The sequence below is a fragment of the Camarhynchus parvulus genome, chromosome Z (assembly GCF_901933205.1).
Source record: "Camarhynchus parvulus chromosome Z, STF_HiC, whole genome shotgun sequence".
Classification (NCBI taxonomy): Eukaryota; Metazoa; Chordata; class Aves; order Passeriformes; family Thraupidae; genus Camarhynchus; species Camarhynchus parvulus.
In genome coordinates this window covers 52,050,768-52,072,771 of record NC_044601.1, presented here as the reverse complement: position 1 = coordinate 52,072,771, position 22,004 = coordinate 52,050,768, and positions in this window count along the sequence as shown.

The following is a 22,004-nucleotide window of genomic DNA, read 5'->3' as shown; positions in this document are numbered from 1 at the left end:
TCTCTTACAACTTCCTCTGAGCTTTGAAGATTTTTTTCCCCCCAAGTTTCAAGTATTTTGCCCTGGGTTTTGTTGGGGTTTTTTGCAGGTTTCTCTGTAACCCAGTGTTGGCATGCAGAGAAGAGACACACATGCACCTTGGTATTTTTCTGTCTTGTAAGTTAGTAGCAGAGATTTCCTAAGAGATCTTATCCCCCATGTTTTTAGATACAGGGTTGTCTGGCAGTATAGAGATCCCTTTCACTAAATCCCATTACATTCCCTTTTCACATATCAGTTTGCATATTTTGTGGGAAATAGGGAGTATCTGTAGGCACAGAACAATGATACTGAAACCAAAACTGGAGAAAAAGAAAAGAAAAGCAGTCAATGAAAATACATTTCTGAAAGTCTACAGGTTAAGAAAAGGGACATTTTTTTTCTTAATTTACTTTAAATTTCTTGCAGTTTTGTGCTATAAAAATGGAAGCAGCCTCCTTACAGCTGGTTTAGGATTAGCATTATGTGCAAAAAGAAGATTTTTCTTTAGGAGTGGCATAGGAATTTTCAGCAGATTTATCTTATGTGGGATAGTAATGGAAACAAATTTTTTGCTGTGATGTCACAGCTTCTGAAATACTTTAACTGACCTTCTTGACTGACCTACTGTGTAGAGGCAAAATGTTCAACACTGTTTTAATTCTGAAAAAATATATTACAACTGGAAATACAAATGAGCTAAATGAATGATGCATGAACATAATCCTCAGGTGAAACAAAATTAAACTGGAAAGTTTGACAGAAAAATGTACAAGGTTGAGGTAATAGATATGTGAACAAATCTGTCTGCAGTCTGAGTTATTTCAAGATACTGTGGTTTGCATCTTCTTCTATATTGTTTCACAATATTAGTACTTCTAAAGCAGCTCAAAATAAACAACTGAAATATCTTTCACTGTAGGAGAGAAGGCACAGTATTGAAGATACCACTAAAAATATGGAAATCAGGGAAGTAAAATTTTAGCTAACTTATAGAATAGAGTTCACCATGATAATTACTTTTAGAACCCACTATAATATTTGTAAGAATCTTGATCACAGTCCACAAATCATTTAAATGTCATGGACCACATTATTAGTAGGGGTGCTGTGATTTCTCCATGGACACATGAGCCTTAAAACTGAAAAATCTTGCTTCTGAATGCATTCTGTGTGCTCTGGATTTCCAATGTAGTACAGCTAGAAGCTGATAAAGTTTAAAAAATAGTAAAAATGAAAGATAGATCTACTCTTGCCTAGATAAAATCTCATTATTAAAGGGAATATTTCTGAAAATCTTATTCAAACTGCTACAATTAGCAAAATTAAGACATTCTGGAAGAATATGTCTGCACATATAAATATGCAGTGCAGACCCATATGCCAGTACTTCTTTGACCCATGGTGAGAAGAAACTTTCCTGATTCAGTAAATAATGAGGAAGATCCAAAGCCTTGCAATTAATAATCAGTCCTTTTTCTCAATTATAATAAACTTCTTCTGCGGGTTAATAGAATTTTTGGAATTAGAGAATGATATCAAGTAATTAGATATGCTGTGCAATAAATCTGATTGCTCTCACAGTCAGCAATCAAGGCTCCTCAGCCTAAAACCAGAGTAAAACTTTGATATGGACAGTAGATTTTTTTCTTTGTCTCTCTGCTCTTACCTTTTTCTCTAGAAACTTCTACCTAGGGCATGGGGTGATTGGCTCAGGGGCCGGGGCCCTTCTCTCACATTGTTATTACTGGTATTTTCCATTATGTCAATCGTCTGTACCCTACTCCCCCTATATCCATATTCGCCCGAGGATGGGCTCCTCCCTTGTACCCCTCTCCCCTTATAACCTGATGTAACCACCCACTTGCTCACTTCGGTTGTTGGATTCCCTGGGGTCTGTAATAAACCTGACTTGCCCCGACTGGAGAGCGCTCTCTGTGTTCTGCTGGTTGTAGCCAGAGACGGCCTTGTCCCTCTGGAAGGGAGCACTACTGCTGTAACGCAGGGTGCTTTCCTTAGGCACTGTCCCAAAAACCAAGAGTGAGACAGTGCCCCCCAAGCTGCAAGAGGTGCTGGCCAGCTTGCCGGGACGTTGAGAAGGTCGACCCTTCTCCTCCTTTGCCGTGCTGCTACAAAGCTCCAACAGCACTTAATGGCACCTTAAACTAACAGGCATTTAACTTAACTTATAACTTCAGGCAAATGTTTTAGCAAAGGGTTCATATAGGATTTACTATACCCCAACAGTAACTTACTTACAGACCTAACTTAAAAATTTAAAGTACTTAGACAATCTAGGGGAGCAGCATTTCTTGTGCACTCGGCACAGAATCTGCACACTTGCATGCAGACAGACACAAAGAGCCTGTACAAGGTGAAAAATTCCCCTCAAAGTAGTGAAATACCCACTTCAGATGCCTTTGTGAAGGGTGGAGCCTCAAGGAGTTGGGGGATCCTCCACATACAGCAAACATGGGAGTTTGCTGGCCCGGAGAGGCCCCACTCACAGGGCCTTTGCTGGTCACAGCTGCTGCTCCAGGAGAGCTCAAAGGGTCCCACTTTGGAGCACTGTTTGTTGGGCTGCAAGAGAGGGCCTTTGGTCATAACAATGTTCCACCCTGGCCACACTTCAGGTTGGAAACGTTCTTTGGAAGTGAGAGAAGAAATCATATTCTTGCGCTTGGGTTCTTACTTAGAAAAAAAAGTTTGCAAGGCTGATCATTTAAAAAAGAGCTGGAGCTCATTAGACATCACAAAGTTCCTGGGAGCAGATAGTGTTTTGGATAAGCTTTAGATGAGCTTAGCCTGGATACTTTTAATCAGGATCCATTTAAAAAATATTTTATCCTGACTTCAAGAATGAGGAAGGTATCATTAACACAATGTTTCACTGCATGTTAGTAGCACTGTATCATATTCATATGGTAAAAAATTATTGTAAATGAAAAAATCATGTTTTAATGACCCTGATTTGTAGTCTGTAGGCATATATTATAATGTGCTAATGTAGAAAGAGAAGCAACTTTTTATATCATTGTATTATTAATATAGAGAACTAGGTGGCCTTAGTGTTTTAATGCTTCTTTAAAATTTAGAAGATCCTCTGATAAATTCATTGGGCAGGAGTTTGAGTTTGTGACAGATCAGTATAAAATTACCTGTTCATCCTACACAAGCTGTAGTCTTAAAAAAAAGCAATTTCTAATACATTACTTCTTACATTAGAAAGACACATGTCCTAAAGTCATGTTTTTGTGAAAAGCAACATGTGCTCTGTAGTATTGACTGGAATTCAGGACACTTAGGCTGATATTCACCTTCCTAAATTTTAAACACCTGAAATTTGGACTTGTGAGTCTAACCTAGTGACCTTGGAATATTTGTATAATCAGTGGAGAAAAGCAGAATTAAGGCAATTCATTGACATATCAATTTTAGTATGAAATAGGTCTTCTTCCAGAGGCAGTTTCTAGGGTAAGTAGTTAACTTTTAAGTATTGAAAGTTAGGGTAGAGAATTGCACCATTTGTTAAAATTACCTTGTCCAGCCTGAGTTTAAAGAAAACCCAAAAAAAGAGAAATTTAAAAGTGCTATGTTTCATTTTTCTAGAATACTTCATTCTAGATTTACAGGCACTCCATGCTGAAGAATTATGAAAATAAATTGCTAGACAAATCTACTGAAACATCTTCAATAGAGTTCTAATAAGATCTTCAGTAGAGTTCCAATTATGTCTAACTGTAAAGAAGCCTTTTATCTTACAGAAATTACTTCAATAGATTTGCAAAAAGCTACTCCAATGCTTCTCACTTTTCATGTATTAGGAAGAAATCTTGATGTGAGAATACCGTGATTTATTTTCTGTGCTGTTTTTTGCACAGACAGTATCAGTCATTTTAGAGACAAGACTCTTGTCAAGATGGACTTTATCCAGTTACTGTGACAATTCATACAGTATTGGTTTTGTCATAAATCCATCAGTGTCAATGCAATTGCACAGATATGGAGTGAGATCATTGTGAGCTATGAAATCGCTTCCTTCCTCCATCTGTTTGCAGTATCTATGACCTAACTCCACAAAGTTAGGCACATTTGTCTGAGGACATCAATGAGCAGACAGTGCTGGGGAACCTATGATGTATTACACAGAAAAGGATCCTGTAAGGCTTATTTACATGATAAAATAAAGACATAATAGTTATTATGAGATATTAAAATATGCTTTTAAACTGCTGTTGGAATTCAGATGTTATCTCTCTCTGTACTTAGGAGCTATTTATGGATAACAAGTTCTGGATGATTCAGTATATAAGACAATAAGATGGTAAAACAAATCCATGTAAAGGCCAGGTGACTTGAAAACTTGACACATGTTGAAGAAACCAATTTCACTCAGCATTAAGAAATGAAGAATAAGGAAGCACCTCAGTAGCTACTAAAAGGTAGGCTGCAGAGGAGACAGATCTTTTCTGTCATGCACCAGGTTAGCGGAAGAGTCAACAAATGCATGATGGAATGAGGAAAATTTTAACTAGATGTGAAGAAAAATGTGTTTACTCTGTCAGTACACATATAAAGGACAGACTCCAGCATTTCTATGCTCAGAGACAATTGAACATCATCTCCACAACCTCCTGAGCAACCTACTGCCTGTCTCCACTTTGAACAGGCAGGGACTGCATTCGGTGGCCTCTTCCAACATGAATTACTTTGTCCATATACTGCCCATGGCCATTCAGCCACAGAAGGGGCACTTGGCTTGAAAAACCCTGGCATTCTTGAAAGATTTATGAAGACTTTAAAATAATTTGTTTACATTTAGATGGAAGAACTGATTAGCCATCAGACTTACCCAGTTCAAGAATATTAATTGTCCTGTATTGTCTGTAAATTATCAAGGCAATCATAATCAACACAGCATCAGTGTCAATGAGAAAAACAATCCAATAAATAATACATGCAGATTTACAAAAATTTGAGGGTTTATGCCTAAAGGATCTGTTAGTTATTATAACATTTTATGCTTAACTAGCATTCAGATTAAGCATAAGATACTCACTAGAGAAATATCAGGATTAAAACTATCTGTATAATTACTCTACATGCCTTTTTATAGTATGAAGATGAAGTTTAAAAGGAATTTTTAATTAGGTACTTATCTCAGTAATTTAATGTAGCAATTAAAATCCTTAATGAAACACAGTATTTTTATTTTGAATCCCTTCCCTTTTCCTTCCACTTATGATATGAGAAAAGGGGATTTCTTTTTAATTATTTTTCCTAATTCCTTTTGTGTGTATATATATATATGAAGTATATACTTCATTAATCAATGGCATCATAAATCCTGTATTTAACAGTGGTGGTTTTGATCTTCTGTACTAACATTTGTCTTTGTGAAATTTTAGATTTTCACCCTGTTATGGCATACATAAGGAAATGAAAGCATGTTTATATTTGCCAGCTTGATAATATGTAATAATAAATCTTAATTTAGGAGTAGTAGGATATGCAGTGTGAAGTGACAAGATCGTAAACTGACAATGACTCTTATATTTCATAAAAAATCCAAAACTAAATATGACACATATTGAAATACCTGTAAGAAAATTATACTGTGTTCTGTACAATAAAAATATTTTTGATGAACATGCTTGTATATTAAAAAAAAAAAAATGCAACATACCTTAATGAAGTAACATGTCCAAAAAGATGACATCTCTGTCCTTACAAGGACTAGAAAGCCAGCAGATTTTATATAGAAGGGAAACTGAAGAAAAGAAGTCACTAATATCTTAAAGTAATCAGTTTGAGTTTTCTGGTTTGCATCCATATTATGGCATTTAATTTGGAGTTAAATCAATTCATGGTTGCAAGCAGATTTTTAAATTGTTTTTTTCCTCAGAATAAGTTATACTGTGTACAACATTGTTTTGGTTCCTGTCAGGTGAGCAAAGTCTGTGAGTTTGCTTCTCTCTCCTCTTTCCTCAGTTTCACTGAGTTTACAATTTAAACAACTTTAGAATTTCAAAGTTCATTTGAAACTGTTTCCATGGCATATTCAGCCTATCTTTGACTTTACAGAGATATTTTGGGTGATGCTACAGTTTAATGCACTTTTACTATGGTTATTTCACACAGTTTTTGATTCCACATATTATTAAATCCCTTTTTGTATAATCCTCTTAAAAAGAATTATTATGCAATCGGGTTATATGGCATTTTTTGCTAGTGCAATGGTTATGATATCAGTTTGAGCAAAATCTGACAGTCCTGACATGATCTGTAACATATTTCGGTTTTCACACTACCTCAAATTATGAAGGTGGCTCCTAACATAGCATTGCCCATACAGAAAAACTAGAAGTTTCAGCTGGTGAGCCATATTTCAATTTTTAAGACACTGAAAACAACTTTTAAATGAAACACTTATCCATGAGACAACCTGTCATATGTAGAACTTCTAAATAAAAATGTGCAATAAAGATGGGGTAAAAGGTGAAGGAAGAAAGGCCTGAAGTCTGCACTTAGAAGCCAAAGCTTGGTCCACATTTAGGGACTGTTTGGAAAGGAAATTGGTTTCTGGTGATCGTTTAACTCCCTTTCTTAAGAAGATCCAATGCAGCAAAGAGTTTGAGAGAGTACAATCCTTTCCCATCACTGTTGTTTTTTGTTTCAGCCTGATGCATATTCCATCCAATCACATAAAATATCTGATGGCCTTGATACAGGAGCCATTCACAGCTAGGACACATGTCTGCAAAAGCACTGATATTTCATGAAGAAGAGATTATGGCTCCTTTATGTCGCTGCACAGGCTCAGAGCGCAATGTGCTCCCAGCCCAGAGCTTTGGGCTCTTCCATAGCCTGTGCCTTGGCAATGTGCCAGAGTCCCACAGCACTGCTGAAAAAGTACAGGGGTGCATCTCACAACCAAAGTAAATCCTGATTGTTCCAGTCCCTGCAGGATTCAAGAACATAATCAAATATCAGGAGCTGGCACTTCCACCAGCTGGGTAAACTCAACTGTTTTCTAATGTGATTTGCAATGCAAATACATGTGGATTTCCATTCTTTGCACCCCAAAGCACTGAAAAAGGCACATGCAAATATTTAAATTCTAATGTTGAATTTTTCCCCTGTTCATTGAGTCCTGCACTTTTTACTCCCAACTTGGGGAATTAAAATATTTCCAATACAGCTACTCAAAATACCACCACACGCAGTGCATATGAAACAAATTGCACAAGTGGATTATTGTAACTGTCACTGAATAGATTACCCTTTTTGTTAGTGAACTGTACTTGAGAAAGAGGCAAAATGTTGTGAGAAACAAGCGCACAAAAGAGAGAATTCAATTAATTTTTTAAACAGTCATGTTGGGGCAGATCACTGATATGGAAACCCCTGCAGTCTCTCTGTGTAACCAGGGGATTTCCCAGCAGCCTGTCCCAGCTGAAGGTGAGCACAAGGTTCTGAGGAATAAAAGAACAAAATTGTTCCTTTCTGCTTTCATTTTGAGGATTTTCATAATCCCCATTGAAAGAGGTTCATATGCGATACATCTTCAAGGATGTAAAAAATTGCTTATTAAAGGAAAAGAAAAAAATAAAGGAGAAAGAAAATGAAGCTTCTGTGACCTGCTTAAAGCAGTTTTGTGGTAGAAGGCGGACTGCAGCCCAAAGTTCTCATTCAGACTGAAACATCTGAGTAGATGAGGGCGGAGAATTGAAGTATTTGGGTACAGTACTGCCAGAACACAAGGGACATGAAAAGATGAAGGTGAGTTTCTGACAGCAAGGGAAAACAAGAAAATTACAATGTGTTTCTGCAGGTAAAATGCAAGGTGTCACCAGTACACAAGTGCATTTGAGGATGACAGCATGTCTCAAAGGCTCTTTTTGGGGGAGAGATGACGTATGGAACAGAAGTTCTATGAGTAGGTGTCAGGCACTAGTAAGCCAGCATCATTGTGGGGGTGACTATGAGTGTCAGCACTGGGGAGTATAAGAGGGAAGATTATTTTCACTCCGGGAGAAAAAATATTAGGCAATCAAAGAGAAGCAACAGAAGGCAAGCAGAATAGCAGGGGGGAAATTGGGACTGTGCAGTTAGGTGTGGGATAAAAGGGCTCCACAAAAAGGCTGCTGATGTAAAGATACTAATACTAAAGATATTAACTGAAAGACAAATCACAAATCAAAGGAAGAAGCAATGAACAAAGGTATCCCTGTAGAGGAGAAAAGTAATGCTGGAATGAGAACAAATCCAACAAAACATAAACATGAATGAGAATATTATGAGCCTGCAGCAATCTTCACGAATTATTCCTTAGAGGACTTATGTAGCTATGCAGGATTTTGAAAATGCAGATCTCAGTCTGCATAGAAAGTATCATATAATATTTGGGTCACAGGCTATTTCCCTTTATCCCTTTATCCAAACATGCCTTTCATGTTTGCGTTATACAGTCGCACTGTGAAATACAAAATTCATCTCCCACTAGTTAGTTTCACAACTCACTCACAGTACCTACAATGAATTATATATTGAGTTTTCTGAGGCAACAGGGTCTCCCTCCTATAGCTATATACCATTTAGGTGTCTATTTAAGGAAGAAAATGCATCTGAGATATGCATTTTGTAAAGGTACCTTGGGTGAAAAGGATGACATTGTAAAGAAATTTTAATTTTTTTCAATAATTATCAAAAGAATCACTATTTGTAATCATTTTCTGTGATGAAATGAGTGGTTTCACTTGTGCAGACTTTGTCATGACAGGCAATGTCAGCAGATACAAGGCATCTGCCAGTACTCTTCAGGATCTTCCTGACAAATTGCTTGCCTGCGGAGCCATAAAGAGCAGGCTTCTCCTGCCAGAATCACAGGTAGCACAACAACATAATCATGCCTCCCTCAGCTCCCTCTCTTGCCTCTGAGAAATGACTGTCAAAAGCAGAGCACCATTGAGGCCGCATCTTCCATGTGAATTCATTGCCTGTTCGTGCCTCACCTTCTCTGTCCCGTTGAGGTGGCTGCCCCATCCTGCAGCTGCCCAGACTGGCACTGGGACCACCACAGCAGGAGCAGAGCCAGCTCTGTCCAACAGCAGCTTAGGAGGCACCTGTTTAACAGTGTGAGTTTCATAATTGATTCGTTTTTGCTGTCTGTTGGAGAGAAGATTTATTTCTTCATATTTTGGTTTTATTGGGGAGGGATTCTTTTCATTGTTACTCTGGAAAGCAGGGCTCATTTCTCTGTTTCAGAGCAGAGGACATTAAACACCTGTGCAGCATGTAATGTGTTAGGAAGATCAGGCAGTACCTTAAAATTACCTTTCTCCTTATGGCACATAATGAACGGGATCTGCTCCTTCAGTCCTTGGGAGAATTCAATTACTCTCCTCTATTTCAAAGAGTACCAGCAGCAAGATACTGCCTCTGACATGGTGTTTCCACATGGGAACATTATTGCCACAACCTCATATTTCTTGGCCCTTACATGGGACTGAAGAGACATTTTAATCAAACATTTGAACATTGCTTGTGAGAGACACAGATTTGTACAGTGTTAACTTCAGTCAGGATTCAATGGTCCTACAAACAGATTTAAGAATGGAAAAGACAAAAGCTATTTACAAAGCATTTTATGTCTGCTTTTCAGCTGTCCTTTGGCATACCCTTCAGAAAGGGTGATGCATGTAATGCTAAATGGCGAAGGTACTAAACTGAAGGTACCTGTGGAAACACTGTGCAAGTGTTTCCACTACAGGCCAGGGCTAACCTGAAACATTCACCCCATAGGAAAGGCATTTCCTCTGCAAATCACCAGCAAATGTCAATGTTTTTACAATTTTAACTCATTGAGGCAGAATCTCAAGGTCAGTGGGAGCTGGAATCAAATTTTGCTGAGGATTAACATTTGTAAACATAGCAATCTTTGAAAAACCTATATCAGTGTATTTTGAAGAAAGCTTTTTTTCCTATGAAAAGAGATACATGATCCCTTAGGGTTCTTTATGGCTGATGGAGCGGAGTTGAACCTGAGCAGAAGGTAAATAAGTTGAATTTGAGATTAATTTCTGAAATGCAAGGCCTACAGCCATTCATGTTTGTTTCAACAGTTGCAATGCAGAGAAAGTCCAGCTCCTTTAAGAGGTTTTAGCATAAATATGAAACTTTCTAATAATTTTATGGTATTATTTGCATTGCAGCATATCTTGGAGCCCTGTTTATTTACTTGTACACCTCACTGTGACAGACAGAAGTAATGAAAGAGGCAGTGCCCCCAAGAAAGACTGCACTGAGGAAGACAACAAAATCACCTTTGCAAGTTGGAAAAAAACCTATATTCTCAAGACTTAATAGATTATAAGAAAAGGCAAGGCAGATTACTAAAACAAAACAAAACAAAACAAAATAGGAGATATTGTATTTTTCTTATCTTAATAATGCATTTCACTTGCAGAATGATGTAGTTTTAACCCTCTGAGAGGAAAGAGTAGACTTTCAGATAATTCAGTGAGTAACAGGAGCAGCTGTAGGCCGAGGAGGTGCAGGTGGGTGTGGCAAATATCTCCAGAGTTGTATGAAAATCTTCTTGAAAAACATAATCTATTCCATCTTTTAAAAATCAATTAAAAATATGGTTTAATCATCCTCAAATTATTTGTGTATTCATGTATGTATCTGTATACATGCCTCTCATGCTTTATTGTCTTTGACTAACAAGAAACAGGATCAGAGGATTAAAGCACCCGTGGACTGGCAGAGCATATTTAGGAAAATGACAGGGAAGTCAATTTCATGGAATTGGGGAACAAACACTTAAGGCAAAGTTTTCACTCCACTTGACCACTTGAAAACTTGAGCTTGTGTTAGTTTCAGACCACAGTACTTTTCAGCAGCCTGCTGGCATCCCAAAACTCTCTAAGTTTTTTGGTAGGTACACTATGAATTTAAAGAACATATGACAAAATAAGTAGCTTTTGCCATCTCCTTCAAAAACAGAAATCATAAGGGACGTGGTATTCCTGTCAACAATCACCTGCTGAGCCCACCGTGCTGCAGGCAGACCTGTGTGAATTAAGTAGAGATGTAGAAGCAGCCCCTTTATTGTGCAACAATGTGAAATATGACTCAGAGCCCACTCGCCATTTCATAATTCACAACGGTGAAGCAGAAATCTTTGAAGGCCATGAATACGTCAGAAAATGAAATCAAGTTTTCTCCTCAGTCACCTGATCAGTCTTGATCTAGGAAAGTGCTACAGCTGAACTAAGCAAGTCACACAGAGCTGAGGACATACCTGTTTATCTGTGTCTTGTGAAATTCTATGATTGTATATTTCTAATTAGCTCCCATCCAGGCAGGTTGGTTTTAGCCCATCAGCACCCATCCAGATTTCATCCTCTCAACTGCAAGGCACAAAACCCAAGTGGTATAAGAGGCCCTCCATGATAAAATATGTGTGTGATCAAGTGAACCTGAAATCCAGCTTTTAACTAAGCTTAGCTACTTTTTCTGCAGCAACAGCAACTTTAGGCACCAAACTAGGAAAGCCGGGCTTCCTCTCTTTCCTGTGTAGCACCCAGAGATCTGCTCAAACTGCATGTGGTCAGCAACCTGAAACTGATGAGAGGAGTCTCACCTACATCCTCTTCCCTTGTCCAACAGGTCATCTCAAACTCCACAAAATTACAGGTCTACACAAAATATGAAAAAACGCTTGTGACAGTCATCAGTAAAATAATTGGAGGGTGACTCATATAACTCAATCTTATCTTTAGAAAAAAAACAACAAGAACCACCTAACATTTTGGGAAATCTACAAATCCACCTCTATAGTGGCACCATCACCAGGCTCAATTCTCTAGCTCACAGGAGTCACCTTGCCATATCTTTGTGTCCAGAGGCAGAGCAGATGCCCATGACACAGTATTAACTCTGCTGGTGTGTGCAGTTCTGGCAGGAGAACGAGATCAGCTGCAAGAGAAGCTGGAGTCTGATCCAGAGGAAACGCAAAACTGCCTAATGTGGCAAATCTGGGACTTAGAAAAGTACAGAAGTGAATGCCTAAGTGTAAGACTAGTACATGACAGAAACAAAATCCATGGAACTATACAAAGTATAATTCATACACATGGGGACTACATGGTATCACATATCTGGTAGAAGGATTGAACTTTAAATACAATATTTTAAAATTGGGTGGTTTATCTCAAGTGAAATAAGATCTTGTTTAATTTCTTTTATCAGAGCTGGACAAATTACATTTAGTCTCCCAAATGTGATCAGCAGTTTTAAAACTTAGCTGATCCTAATCCTCTTCCAAAGCTCTGCTATGCCCTGGATATCACCCCTGACCTATGTGCACTTTAAAAATGTGCAACTGCTGAACTCATTACACTTCAGACTGAAGCATGAATGTGTACCAGCTATTCTTGTTGGGCTGTAATGCTCAGAGGTCCTCTCTGAAGGGTAAGTTCCATCTTCGACAGAGATTGAGTGGCTGAGACAAAAAATACAACAGTAAAATTATAATGTAAAGTTATTTTAGGCCTGGGGTGAAACATCTATTAGTTTGATCAGCATTGGACATACTGTAAGAAACATGTTATAAATACCTGGAACAGCATTCAGCCTTATGAGAAAGGAAAAAAATGGAAATGGGACAAACAGACCCAAACCAAAACAAAATCTTACTATCATGTCTGTGCTTTTTGTCAAATTTAATTTCTTTTTCTTTTTTTTTGCATATGGAAACACTTTTCTGTGAGCCCCATTTTACAGGATGGATTTTCAGCTCCCTTGTGCAAAAAACAAAAGTGAAGTTGTCTGTAACATACATGCTAGCAGTTGAAAAGCCACTAAAAATTATAAGACTGGTGCTGCAAGACTATTAGAGACAAAAGGAAAGGTTCATGAACTGTAAGCAGTCAGCCTCGCTTGCACAGGCAGCTGACAGAGTTTGGTTTCATGTGAAACCTCCCGTCACATCAAATCAAGTCAAGCTAGAGCTTTTTGCTGCCTTATAATACATTATGAATAAAGGAGAGGTAAAGAAGACAGAATCCATGAAAATAGAGAAAACAAAAACAATTCTAGAGAAAACAAGCATTTCCTGCAATCTGACACTTGTCACAAGTTGAGAGCCAGCGCTGTTTAAACATTTCTCTCTCAGACCCGTCTGTCTCTGAATTCTGGTAGGCAAACTGAAGGTGCAGCACACTTGAAGGACCTCAGAAGTGGGGAAAGGAGAGAGAACAGCAAAGAAAGAAATTTATAGGAAATGTTCAGCTACCTCTTAAGTAGGGGAGCAAGCTATCCTCAGGCCTCTGCTATTAACAACAGATGTCTATCTTTGGGGTTATCTGCAGAGGCAAGCACAGAAAGCTGCCAGAGGGTTGAGCCCAGAGTGCTCACTGGCAGGTAATCATAACCAAAAGAGTTAATAGGAAAGGGGCAAGTCCCGCCCTTCCCCAGGACAAAGGAACTGTTTTCCTGTGGAAGTGCAATGGAAATGTGAGAATAAGCTGAGAAGTTTCACAAGTTTCCTTGTGAAACACTCCAGTTCCTCAAGCAGCTGCTGCTAAATCCACTTCTGTGCTTCATAAACTGAATTAAAATCAGAAATATTAACCAGAGAGGTAATTAATTTTCTTCTCCCAAATATTAACCTCTGAAATTTAAACTTTAATATGGGTGAAAAGATCACACAAGCTAAATGATAGGTGTAGTTCAGTGCAGCAGGCAGCTAAAGACCACATAGCTGTTTGCTCACTTCGCAGAGTGGGATGAGAGGGAGAACTGGAAAAAAGGTAAAACTTGTAGGTTAAGATAAAGACAGATTCATAGCATCAAAAAGGAGGGGAAAATAATAGCAATAATGATAAAAGATATACAAAATGAGTGATGCACAATGAAATTAGTCACCACCCACTGTCTGATGCCAATCCCCAAGTAGTGGGCTCCCACTCACAGCCAGTTCCCATCAGATTTATTGTTCAGCATGATGCTCTATAGTAGGGAATATACCTTCGGCCATTTGGGGTCAGCTGTCCTGTCTGTGTCCCACGACACCTTCTGGTGGTCCCCGCCTCCTTACTGACAGGACAGCATGAAAAGACTTTGGGAGAGTGCTGCTCAGCCACAACTAGAACATCACTGTGTCACCAGCGTTACTCTCATCCTAAATGCAAAATACCACTCTACCAGCTACTAGGAAGAACATTAGTTCTATTCCAGCTGAAACCAGGATAATATTCCTTCCTTATTCTAATCCATATATGCCATGGCTAAATCTCACACTTCCCAATATATCCTGACTATTCATCATCACCTTTCCTGTCTTTTGATATACACTCACAGATATAGTTTCCTTAGTCTATGGGTAGTCTCATGAATTCATTTAGTCCATAAGTTTGGAATCCATCTGTCAGGATGGAGTCCTTCAGGGCAGAAAAGATGATCTGTGATGTTGGATGAAGTCAGTTCTGGTTCTGTCACTGCTGAGCTTGTGTGATTCTGTCATTACTGAACTTTTACTGGTTTCATCAGAATTCATTTTTCATTAATCCAGATAATTCTTACTGTAATAATGTTGATATGGCATATAGCAATCGTAATGGAGATGCAATGCAGTATTATGCAGCAGTTGACATCTTAAAATTCAAATAATTCTCCAGTCTTAGCCAAAATCAAACCCCCTTGAGGTACACATCAGAGCTCCCTACCCTCCTGCATACCCACCAAGAGTACCCAGGTCCTTGAGAAAAAATCCTGTGGATGGATTTGCCACTGTCTGAGGCAGGAATAACCCAGAGTGACTTCCCCAGCATATTTTTCATGCCCTAAAGGAACTTTATCCCCTTCTATAGTCCATGAATGTTTATTGGGCAGGGCCAGCTCAATTGGCAGATCACCTAATGTTGACTAACCAGCAGGCTTTTGCAAAATGTGCATTCCAATATTTGAAGGCCCCAGCAGTCATTGCCCTCAGTGTAGTGTTAAGTCAGTTATATCATTTGATTTTCCCTCACTTGGGTGGATCCTGTTTGGTACCATAGACCAGTGTGTGTTAAAGTGGCGCGGCAAGTGACTGTGTGCTCCCTTAGAATATGGGGGTTCTCCATCCCTCTCTTCCAGCTCGGAGACCTGTGCATCCCAATAACTCAAGTAATAATTGGTCTTACTCTTAAAAACTCAGGCAAATGAGGCATTAACTGCCTCAGGTTTTTCTTATTCTTTATCACAGTTTTTAACCCCTGCATTCAGTAAAGGATGAGATTTTCCTTAGCTCTTCGTTTGTTGCAGATGTATTTGTAGAAACATATTTTATAATCTTTTATATAAGTAACCAGATTAAGTTTTAGTTTAGCTCTTCTAATTTTCTCCATGCACAACCTGATAACATCCTTGTAGGTCTTCTGATTTGCTTGTCCCTTCTTCTGAAATGCACACATATTCCTTTTTTGCCCAGGTTCCAGCCAAAACCCCCTGTTCAGTCAGATTGGTCTTCATCCCTGCCAGCTGGTTTTATGGCACCAGGGATAGCCTGATCAATGCAGCAGCCCAGATGCTCTGCTTCCATTGCTGTAATCAACTCCACAGGGCGTTTGCCAACATCCATGAGTCAGTAGAGATAAAACACAGTCAGCTTTTCTCATTCAGCAATGTCTAAAGCCAGCTGGATGGCCTTCCCTTAAGCAAATTGGCTCTATTCACCTTCTGCAGCAGTTTCTGGGACTTATCATATGGAACTCCATACAGCAGTTTCCTGCTTCTGATGATTTCCTACAACAGGACAGATCAGTGAACAGGGCATATTGCTTCTCATTTTCTGGTAGTTTATTATACATTTGGACATCATCAGCAGACTTTACTTCCTCCTCTGGCAATACTTCAAAATCTTTGCCTTCTGTCCAGTTCATGATTCCTCTCCAAGATTTTGGGGCAACAGAGGTTTCCTAGTGGAGCCTGCTGTGTGGTCTCTGTCCTTTGAACATCCAGCCCAGCACTGGCAGTCAGGATGCCAAGAGGAGCTGCCCTTTGGTACCAATCATTTTCAATCCAACTCAAACTCTTTCTTAAGCTGACAATACCTCTTTTTCAGTTGGAGTAGAATGGATTTCATGTCCTGTGTATCCTCAGATCCCAAAACCTAGGGTTTAACCTCAAGTCTCCTCTGGTGCTTTCTGACAGAGTTTGCCAGTAGGGCTATTCTCCCTGGCTGTGTTGTAGGGCACATATCTTACATCTTGTCTTCACCAACTGACCCAAAGATTACTGTATGATTTCCTGTTTGATTTGTTCAAAACCTTGTTGTTGCTGAGGGTCCCACTTGAAATTTGAAATTGTTCTTTTTTTTGGGTCACTGGATAAAGTGGGCTTACAATCAGGCTGAAATTTAGAGTGCACATTCCCCAAAAACCCAGAATACCTAAGAGAGGTTGTGGCTTCTCTTTGGTGGAGATGTTGTTATTTTGTTGAGCACATCCAATGGGATTTGCGACGTTCACCTCGATGTTGGAGGCTAACAATTTTATTCATAAAAATTGGATGTCCTGTGCAGATCTCTTGAACTTATTTCACTTTGTGGTAAAATCAGATTAGCTGTCAGAGAGGTTTGGATTATTTTCTTCCCTTTTCCAAAAATTTCTGTTGCTTCATTGCCCTATACAATGATACAATCAATGTACTGCAGGCATTCCAGAGTTTCACCATTTTCCAGTGCAACCTGGATCAGTGCATGGCAGATAGTGCGGTTGTGTTTCCACTCTTGGTGTAGTTTATTCCAGGTGAACTGGACATCTCTCAGGTTTGCTCTTCCTGTGTCCTCTTCAGCTTCTGGTGATCCCTAATCTCTTCACTGGTGGTGCATCATGAGAAGTTGAAAAGTCCTTGACTTAGGGTAAGGGCTGCTCAGCAGCAGCTAAAACGTTGGTGTGTTACCAACATTATTCTAGTCCTAAATCCAAACCAAAGCACAGTACCATTTATTAGGAGGAACATTAACTCTGTCCTGACCGAGACCAGGACAACGGTCATGTCAGCTAAACTGTGACCTTGGTAATTGTTCCAAACTAGTGACCTTGGTAACTTTTCAAGACCACTTTGAGGGAAATGCTTTATGAAAAAAGTGTTAGGGTAAAGGGGAAAGAAAAAAATTAACCAGCTTTACTTTATGGACAATTCTTACAATAGCAGAGTTCCATTAGCACATCCAAAAGAGCAATCTGAAAAATACTAGAGCAAAAACATCAGACAGGAGGTGTTCAGAGGCATCAGATGGATACCTTAGGAAAATATATACTTTAATCTTTTAGTGCCTCCAGAAAAAAAAAATCTAGCACTATCAGCGATCAGATTGATATAGCGCTAATATTTTCCAGACTGATGATAGTATTAGTAGCAATCCTTCCTTCTGTGAGTAACTTCATGTAACTAAGTAGAAGCATTTACCGAAACGGACATATATGCATCCTCCTCACTGCCCTCTATGCTTTAACCAAGTTTTTCTATTAGAATAGTACTTATTTTTACAGCCTAACTCAGAAACATAAAGAAGCACAAAGACATCGTCAATATGCCTCAGGCTTCCTTACAGAATTGGAAGGAACAGTCATCTCAGCAAAACGCTCTTTTTCTTCCTTCTATTGATTTTTTATTTTAAGAAGCAACAAAAAGCAAAGCAATTTCTCATTCAAAGTATGGTGCCCCTGCCTCAGTTTTCAGATGACATTTTAAGCTGTGCCACTGTTTCTTGTGCTTTAGTACATGTCAGTAAATCTTCATTGCACTAACACAGAAATGGAAACTTCATGTCAGGTTTGATGCTTTACATCAAGTATAGAGAAAAATGAAAAACAACTATTTTATGTCCAGAAAATTTCAGATATAAGAAAATATAGTTTCTTATCTCAGTGTCTTTGCAGTCTGGATCTCTCTCTAATGTGACTGAAAATGTAAGATGTCTTGATTAGGCAGGCTTTAATAGAGAAAAATTTTGTGGTTCACACACAGAAAACAGAGGGGGCAGTGATGATTAGAAAATTGCAGAGAATTGAAGAGGATTTTTTGTTGCTACAGGTTGTCTGTAAGTGTCACCAGAATCCTCCAGAATTTATAAACATTCAAAAATTTAAATTAAAAATATTATTTTTAAATTTCTTCTTTTCTTCTTTCTTTCTTTCTCTCTCTCTCTCTCTCTCTCCCTTTATCTCTCCCTCTCTCTGTGTATCTCTCCCTTTTCCTCTTCCTTTCTCTCTCTTCTAAAGATATTCAGGATTTACTTTTACTAGTAAAAGTTTAATGAACAAAAGCAATGTCAAAAAGTGAGTGAGATTAAGATTATTCTTAAAGCCATAGCTGTATTTAAAAATCTGGAAGAACTGTAGCGCATGTTTATTCAGCATTTGGTGTACAAACCTTCTATAAATATGAACTTTAGTATTTCTTTAGAAATATTCTCTCATGTACATATTAAAAGGATGTAGTGTATTCAATATTAAAATTATTAATTTGTATACTAAAAATTAAGAGAAAATTATGATAATGAAATTGCTCACTACAATTTATTCTGTAATATAATTTGGGAAAAGGGTATTCTAATGAATATATGGTCCTTCAGCTGACATCTACATCAGCACAAACTGTGACAAAGATGGACTACCTTCATACCACAGAACAACATGGATAACTCAATAACAGGAACTTTAACTGCTCACTAAGTTGAATGAAGCATGACAATGAGACTTTATGAAAGAAACAGTCATCACTTGAATAAAGAATTGCAAAAAGCAGGAAAATGCTGAAAATTACAGATTATGGCAGCAGAACAGGACAGACGTCACATGGTGCAGGGAAAAAATAAACGGATAAAATGCCAAACTAGATTTGTGGATGTCTTGTGTATATATTCTGCTCTTCAGAATGTGAGAGCATGTGTATAAACACTGAGGCCTGATAGAAAATTGCAACTTGTCAAAAACTGCTGACAGCTCTGCAGAAGAACATAAAAAGAAGAAATATTTTGTCTCTGTTAGTAAGATTATGGAGGATTAGACTAAGAAAGGAAAACACTTCTTGCTGGAAAAATATTGTGTAATTCTTCTTTTTACATGTGGGACTTTTCAACTACAGATCTTTTTAAGAACTTGCTAAGCTAAATTCACCCTCACAACTTTAGAAATATACTACAATCACTCACAAAATAATTCTGCTTCAAGGGAAACTTGCTTTGTTCACTCTAGTTGAATGTCCGTGAGGGATCCATTGAATTCAACTGGGTTGCATAAATCACAAACGACAAAAGAGATTGAATCTAAGTTCTGGGAATAGCCATTAATTTAAAAACATGATTCTGTTTTGATGTTTCAATTTTAAGTGATGAGATGGATTGAGCTTGCTTTAAAAATGTGTTTTTCAGTCCCAGGGAGTACCTTCAAGAACCAGGCATGGGTGCCCAAGAACAGCGATGGCAGGTACCTGTTCTTACTGAGCAGAGGCTAGGTCCACTGCAAAGAGCAAGTGAGCAGAAGAGCCCTGACATGAACATCGCCTTGGTTTTCTGCTCCTGGCAGCAGATAATGTCCATTGGCTTTATACCACAGTGTGCTATCCCTTACCTTACAATGAGCCTCGTTTTCCTGCAGGACTACAGATGAGATTAAGTAACTGGCCTCATTAATTAAGGCACACAGCTGTCACATATTTCCTTTACTTTTGTGTGCAATTAAAAGGAACCCCACTATCCAACCCAAAACCTTTGCGTAAATATACCTACAGTATAGACTTGAAACAAAAGGTATGAGGTCAATATTGCACAAAAATCGTATTGAATGTGAGCAAGTTGCTACCCCAAACAGCTGCAGAGTTCCAGACAGGCTCTACTACCACCTTTCACTTGAGAGCCAGGACCAGTCCCACTCAACCACTTAGCTGGGGCAGTGGACAGTGACATACCCAGCACAGTGTTAATTCCCAATTAGTGGGGCAATGTTGAATCCTCAGGTCCTTCTTTAAATTCTTTATAGGTCTTTTGTTTGAGTTCACAGGTAAACATAAATTAAAACTTTTCTAGAAAACCACAGACTGAATGATATATGCAAAATATATAAATAAAACCAGCTCTGTTGTAACATCTTTAAATATTTCATGGTCTCCACCTCTATGAATGGCTAAATGTTATCATAAATAACAGTTTGGACTGTGTTTTCAGAGTAGAAAATTAGGTTTCCCATGCTATCACTGGCAAGAAACTAAATTCTTTTTGGAAATAAGGAACACAAGACAAAAGAGGAAGACAAATGTCTGTTAAACTGATCAAAAGGTAACCCAGCATGTCATACCTAACCCTCCTTTCTTCCCAGAAATATATAACACCCTAACTTCTCTCTACAGTTTCACACAGGCAAAATCTGACACAGAAATCTTTTGATCAGAAATGTGATTAATCTTGTTTAAGAATTAATTGGCTTTAACCTGTGTCTTTTTTTTTTTTTTTGCCTGATCCAAACTGCTAAGAGTTCTCTTCTGCCAGGAGCAAGAAATCCCCTGCTGTACTTAAGGAGTCACTCCAATGGCCCTCAACCACAATCTTAACCTCTGTGAACACAAATTCTCACGCAAGAATGACTACACTTTTCTCAGCTGCCACCCAAACCTACAGATAGATGGAAATCCTTAGTCACCATATGATTTAACTGTAAAGATCTTTATGTACTTACAGCTGGGCTTCTGGCTCTGCTAAGTGTTTCAATCTTGATGATTTGGGACAGTTCAGCAACTGATCCAAACTTAAGCTTTACCAGGATTCACAAGCTAATTTATCTTGCTTCCAAGCTTCACTTGGCAACTGTGTACTCAGCATGTGCAAGAGAGATGCTACACAACAGATGTGTAAAAAAGATTTCTATTCAGTATCTGAATGGCTACAGCTCCCACCTATGACAGACAGGATTCCGTTAGTTTTTAACCCTCTTAAGGAGACTTACCTAGCTGTTAGGCAGTAAGGTACTCACCCTGGAATGAGTACTTTACATTTCTTCCTGGAATTGCTGCCAAATTTGCATGAAAAAATTACACAAGAGGTAGAGAAAGTTGGTGTGAGTGTGACACTGAAAGTTTAACAGCATAAAAAAGCTGTTGCCTGGAATCTTTTTCACTGAAATGTGGTTCACGCTAAATAGCTGGTAGGACAGAAACTAGAATTCACCATTATTGACTGTAATGGTTTGAAAAAGAAGCATAATTCCTTTACCATTTCTTAATATTTTTGACAGAGAATTAGCTGTCATACTTCAGGAATATGATGGTAGTTGTGAATAGTGAGCAAATGGAACAGGTCCCTTGCATGCCAGTTGAGTTGTGAAAGTGCCAGCTTTAGCTGTCTAAGGCTCACCCCTCTTCAGACTTGCTCCCATAGGTAAACATTATCCTCCCTGTTGGAAGCTGGCCTTTGCAGACCCCATTCCTGAGCATCTAAGGCTATATCAGTATCTTTCAGATACATGCACACATGTTGTCATTAGCTCTGCCAGCACTGTACTGTTGAGGAATGTTTTCCAGAGACACCACAGGGGCTATGCACACACAGGATCAGTTACCTCTGGCACATCCTCATGCGAATCCTGTGATACAATTTATAGGCACCAGGCAGCAAGGCTGTACCACTTAGCAGGTCAGGAAACTGCTGCACTGTGTTTCATTGCACCCAGGTAGACATGTCCTAACTTGCTTATTATGTTTCATAATAATCCAAAGAACCCACTTGTACTTTGTAAATTCCATTCAGTGCTTGGCAGGAAGATGTTGCTGTTGACATGCAGTCACAGATGAAACTCAGATGTCTGGAAGGATCACGACCCTCCCCTGAGCACCCATCATACCTCATTCCTTACTGGGGCAATGAAGGGGACACACTTTTCCATGTAATGCCACAATTCTTTGTTTTTACATAGACGCTGTAACTGTGGTATTTAATG